Genomic DNA, 6000 nt, shown 5'->3' with positions numbered 1-6000 from the left:
GAAATGTCTTGAGTCAATAAAGTATTCAACCCATTTGTTATGCAAACCTAAATTAGTACAAGAGTAAAAATTTGCTTAACAAGTCAAATAATAAGTTGCATGGACTCACTCTGTGTGCAATAATAATGTTTAAAATGATTTTTGAATGACTACCACACACACAATGATCTGTAAGGTACCTCAGTCGAGCAGTGAATTTCAAACACAGATTCAACCACAAAGACCACAGAGGTTTTCCAATGCCTCGCAGAAAAGGGCAACTATTGGTAGATGGGTAAAATAAAAAAAGCAAACGTTGAATATATCCCTTTGAGCATGGTAAAGTTAGTAATTACACTTTGGATTGTGTATCAATACACCCAGTTTTTCAGGATATAAAATAAATGGAATGGAGCTCATCACAGGCAAAATCCTAAAGGAAAACCTGGTTCAGTCTGCTTTCCACCAGACACTGGGAGATGAATTCACCGTTCAGAAGGAAAATAACCTAAAACACAAGGCACTGGAGCTTACCAAAAAGACAGTGAACGTTCCTGAGCGGCCAAGTTACAGTTTGACTTAAATCTACATGAAAATCTTTGTCAAGAACTGAAAATGGTTGTCTAGCATGACCAAGAAACAATTTGATGGAGCTTGAAGAATGTTGAAAATAATAACTGGCAAATGTTTCACAATACAGGTGTGGAACGCTCTTAGAGACTTACCCAGGAATACTCCAATCAAATCAAATCAAATGATATTTGTCACATACACATGGTTAGCAGATGTTAATGCGAGTGAAGCGAAATGCTTGTGCTTCTAGTTCCGACCATGCAGTAATATCTAACAAGTAATCTACAGCCCGACAGGATGCTCTCGATTGTGCATGTGTAAAAGTTTGTGAGTGTTTTTTGGTGACAAGCCGAATTTCTTCAGCCTCCTGAGGTTGAAGAGGTGTTGCTGCGCCTTCTTCACAACGCTGTCTGTGTGGGTGGACCATTTCAGTTTGTCCGTGATGTGTACGCCGAGGAACTTAAAACTCTCCACCTTCTCCACTACTGTCCCGTCGATGTGGATAGGGGGCTGCTCCCTCTGCTGTTTCCTAAAGTCCAGATGGGGAGTGTGCAGTGTGATTGAGATTGTGTCGTCTATGGACCTATTGGGGCGGTAAGCAAATTGGAGTGGGTCTAGGGTGTCAGGTAAGGTGGAGGTGATATGGTCCTTGACTAGTCTCTCAAAGCACTTCATGATGACGGAAGTGAGTGCTACGGGCGATATTTATTTAGCTCAGTTACCTTAGTTTTCTTGGGAACAGGAACAATGGTGGCCCTCTTGAAGCATGTGGGAACAGCAGACTGGGAAAAGGATTGATTGAATATGTCCGTAAACACACCAGCCAGCTGGTCAGCGCATGCTCTGAGGACGCGGCTGGGGATGCCGTCTGGGCCGGCAGCCTTGCGAGGGTTAACACGTTTAAATGTTTTACTCACTTTGGCTGCAGAGAAGGAAAGCCCGCAGGTTTTGGTAGCGGGCCGTGTCAGTGGCACTGTATTGTCCTCAAAGCGAGCAAAGAAGTTATTTAGTTTGTCTCGGAGCAAGACATTGTGGTCCACGACGGGGCTGGTTTTCTTTTTGTAGTCCGTGATTGACTGTAGACCCTGCACATACCTCTCGTGTCTGAGCCGTTGAATAGCGACTCTACTTTGTCTCTATACTGATGCTTAGATTGTTTGATTCCTTGCGGAGGGAATAGCCACACTGTTTGTATTCGGTCATGTTTCCGGTCGCCTTGCCCTGATTAAAGTCATTGGTTCGCGCTTTCAGTTTTGCGCGAATGCCGCCATCAATCCACGGTTTCTGATTGGGGAAGGTTTTAATAGTCGCTGTGGGTACAACATCACCGATGCACTTGCTAATAAACTCGCTCGCCGATCAGCGTATTCATCAATGTTATTGTCCGACGCTATGCGGAACATATCCCAGTCCACGTGATCGAAGCAATCTTGACGCGTGGAATCCGATTGGTCAGACCAGCGTTGAGCACGGGCGTTTCCTGTTTTAGTTTCTGTCTATAGGCTGGGAGCAACAAAATGGAGTCGTGGTCAGATTTTCCGATAGGAGGGTGGGGGAGGGCTTGGTATGCGTCGTGGAAGTTAGAGTAACAATGATCCAGGGTTTTGCCAGCCCAGGTCGCGCATTCGATATGCTGATAAAATTTAGGAAGCCTTGTTTTCAGATTAGCCTTGTTAAAATCTCCAGCTACAATAAATGCAGCCTCAGGATATGTGGTTTCCAGTTTACATAGAATCCAATGAAGTTCTTTCAGGGTCGTCGATGTGTCTGCTTGGGGGGATATACACGACTGTGATTATAATCGAAGAGAATTCTCTTGGTAGATAATGCGGTCGGCATTTGATTGTAAGGAATTCTAGGTCAGGTGAACAAAAGGACTTGAGTTCCTGTATGTTGTTATGATCACACCACGTCTCGTTAATCGTAAGGCATACACCCCCGCCCTTCTTCTTACCAGAGACATGTTTGTTTCTGTCGGCGCGATGCATGAAGAAACCAGGTAGCTGTACCGACTCTGATAACGTATCCCGAGTGAGCCATGTTTCCGTTAAACAAAGAACGTTACAATCTCTGATGTCTCTCTGGAAGGCAACCCGTGCTCAGATTTCATCTACCTTGTTGTCAAGAGACTGGACATTGGCAAGTAGTATACTCGGGAGCGGTGGGCGATGTGCCCGTCTACAGAACATGACCAGAAGACCGCTCAGTCTGCCCCTTCTGAGGTGCCGTTGTTTGGGGTCGCCGGCTGGGGTCCGATCCATTGTCCTGGGTGGTGAACCAAACAGAGGATCCGCTTCGGGAAAGTCATATTCTTGGTCGTAATATTGGTAAGTTGACTTCCCTCTTATATCCAATAGTCCTTCCCAGCTGTATGTAATGAAACGTAAGATTTCCTGGGGTAACAATGTAAGAAATAATACATAAAAAAACAAAATACTGCATAGTTTCCTAGGAACGCGAGGCAGCCATCTCTGTCGGCACCGGAAGTATCTCACAGCTGTAATCACTGGCAAAGGTGCTTCAACAAAGTATTAACTCAGGGGTGTGAACAACTATGTAAATGAGATATTTCTGTATTTATTTTTAAATACATTTTGCAAAAATGTCTAAAAACATGTTTTCACTTTGTCATGATGGGGTATTGTGTGTAGATTGGTGAGAGAAAAAAAATAAATTTAAACCATTTTGAATTCAGGCTGTAACAAAATAAAATGTGGAATAAGTCAAGGGGTATGAATACTTTCTAAAGGCACTGTAGATTGTTTATTTTTATGTGTTGGTCTTTGAGATTTGGAGATTATTCCTTACAGAGTCAAGTATATTTGTCCAGGCCTTAATTGTTCATTGACTAGCTAGCACCATTCATTTTCGTGTTCGATAATTCTAATGTTGTATTTTGTAATAGCAACTGTATCCACTGGCAAATTTGGAGAGAGTGAGGTGATTGCCATCTAAGAGCCAACATCTTTTTTGTGACAGTGCTGCCTGCCAGTAGAAATCGTCTCTGATTTGATTGAGAGATTCAAAGAGCAATCATTGTCAGTTTTAACGTAAATCTGCTTGAAAATCTATGGCAGGAATTGAAAATGGTTGTCTAGCAATGATCAACAATCAATTTGACAGAGCTTGAATATTTTTTTTTTAAGAATATTGGATAAATATTGTACAATCCAGGTGTGGAAAGCTCTTAGAGACTTACCCAGATGACTCACAACTGTACTCGTTGCCAAACGTGATTCTAATGTATTGACACAGGGGTTTGAGTACTTATGCAAATTACATATTTCTGTATTTCATTTTCAATACATTTGAAAAAAATATTATGGGCTATTGTGTGTAGATGTGTGAGAGAAAAAATTGAATGTAATCAATTTGGAATTCTGGCAGTAACACAACAAAATGTGGAATAAGTCAAGAGGTGATAAGGGTTAGTGCTGGGTGAGGCTGAGCTAAGGTGAGGTTGAGGCTACCTCCCCCTCTCTCCTTTTCCTCCTCCCTCTGGTCCCGGTGACAACTGGGGGAGCCGTTAGCCGTTAGTAGTTAGCAATGCAGCATGCTCCGAGCACGCTCAATCACCTTGATCCACTTGCCCTTGCTGGAGCGCCATTATCCTGCTACTGTGTGCGTGTGTGTGTGTGTGTGTGTGTGTGTGTGTGTGTGTGTGTGTGTGTGTGTGTGTGTGTGTGTGTGTGTGTGTGTGTGTGTGTGTGTGTGTGTGTGTGTGTGTGTGTGTGTGTGTGAGACCATTACCCTGGTACAGTGAAATGTAAATGGGGGATGAAAACATTACCTTGAAATGAGCTTTCAGAAATTATCAATCAGAGCAGGTAGTGGGGAGGGAGGGAGGGAGGGAGGGAGGGAGGGAGGGAGGGAGGGAGGGAGGGAGGGAGGGAGGGAGCAGAAAACAAGGAAGACATAGCCAGACAGACTAGGAAGCAAAAAAATTATACTATTTCCATAGTTAACCCATTCCTTTTTTAATGTGAAAGCTGGAGGAGAGGAGAGAGAATAAAGGAGGGTAACTCTCCTTAGACTTAGTTAACGGAGGACACACTGAACACAGAACTCAGTGGCTATTCTGTCTCATGCTGCCATTCAGATACAATTCAGCTACTAGCTAGTTAGACCCTGACAGACTGACTGCTCTGTGTTTGTATAGTTTGACTTAAGGTCTGTGATTGGGAAACGGTTGGCTAGGGGGTATCTCAAGGGTGAGGCTTTTGAAGGGTGTACTAGAGAAGGACCATCACAGCTTGCACTTTAATAAACACACTCTTTATAGTGTGTGTGTGTGTGTGTGTGTGTGTGTGTGTGTGTGTGTGTGTGTGTGTGTGTGGTGTGTGTGTGTGTGTGTGTGTGTGTGGATATCATATATTGATGTGAAAATGTTTGTGCCTGCCTTCCTGTATGTAATTATGAAAATAACCGGAGCTGTTGTAAACTAGATGTGTGTGAAGGATTCCTTGCTGTGTGTGTGTGTGTGTGTGTGTGTGTGTGTGTGTGTGTGTGTGTGTGTGTGTGTGTGTGGTGTGTGTGGTGTGTGTGTGTGTGTGTGTGTGTGTGTGTGTGTGTGTGTGTGTGTGTGTGTGTAATGTGAAGGATTCCTTGGCTTGAGCTTGGCGACGGGCAGCGTGGCAGTAACCACTCAGTGGAAATGGCCAGTCACAAACTTAAGTTAAATTACAATATTTCCTCTGATTCAACGCAATCTCTCCCCAGCTCATAGTTGATATCCCGGGCCATATAACCTCCATTGAATAAATCCATAAATATAATTTGCTGTATGGCCGTGCCCCTGGCGCTCGCTAAATGAGCTGATTTGCACATTGGTGTGTGTATGTGTTTCTGTGTTCTGTGTGTGTCCTCAATTCTAATCCCTGGAATAGGGCCCGCCAAATCACTGTTTGTCCTTGTGATGTCACTCTTGACGTTCCGTTGTCAAATGATAATTCCGCCACACAAAGTCCCCCTCTCTTCTCATCTCTTTGCTTCTCATCACCACACACACACACGCACACACCCGTGCACAAGGCTTTTCTTTTGCATTGATGAAAAAATGATAATCCCTATTTTCTCTTTGTTCTTTTTTTACAGAAAAACTGTAGTCACTTTAACAAGCTGTGTTCGAAATGATGCAGTTCGATAACACCTGTCCCAGAGCTCTGGACCAATTGTGTGGTAGTAGACTGGACCTAAACCAATAAACCATCGTGTGTCAGCCCCCCTGCTCCACCCCCCAGCCCAGCCCAACGGGGTTATAACCCACTGCATCGTCCACCTCCAACTCCACTTCCACCCTGTCACAGCCACGCCGCCTCTCCAGCAGCACCGCTACAGTACCAGGCAACACTACTAGCTACACCCTCCATAACCTGCAGCCATACCATCTGGATGGGTGGATGGGTGAAACAATAATACATTTATGAAACATATTAACGATGAAACATA

Source organism: Salmo trutta, chromosome 25 (assembly GCF_901001165.1).
Source record: "Salmo trutta chromosome 25, fSalTru1.1, whole genome shotgun sequence".
Taxonomy (NCBI): Eukaryota; Metazoa; Chordata; class Actinopteri; order Salmoniformes; family Salmonidae; genus Salmo; species Salmo trutta.
Note: the sequence above shows the minus strand (reverse complement) of the source record.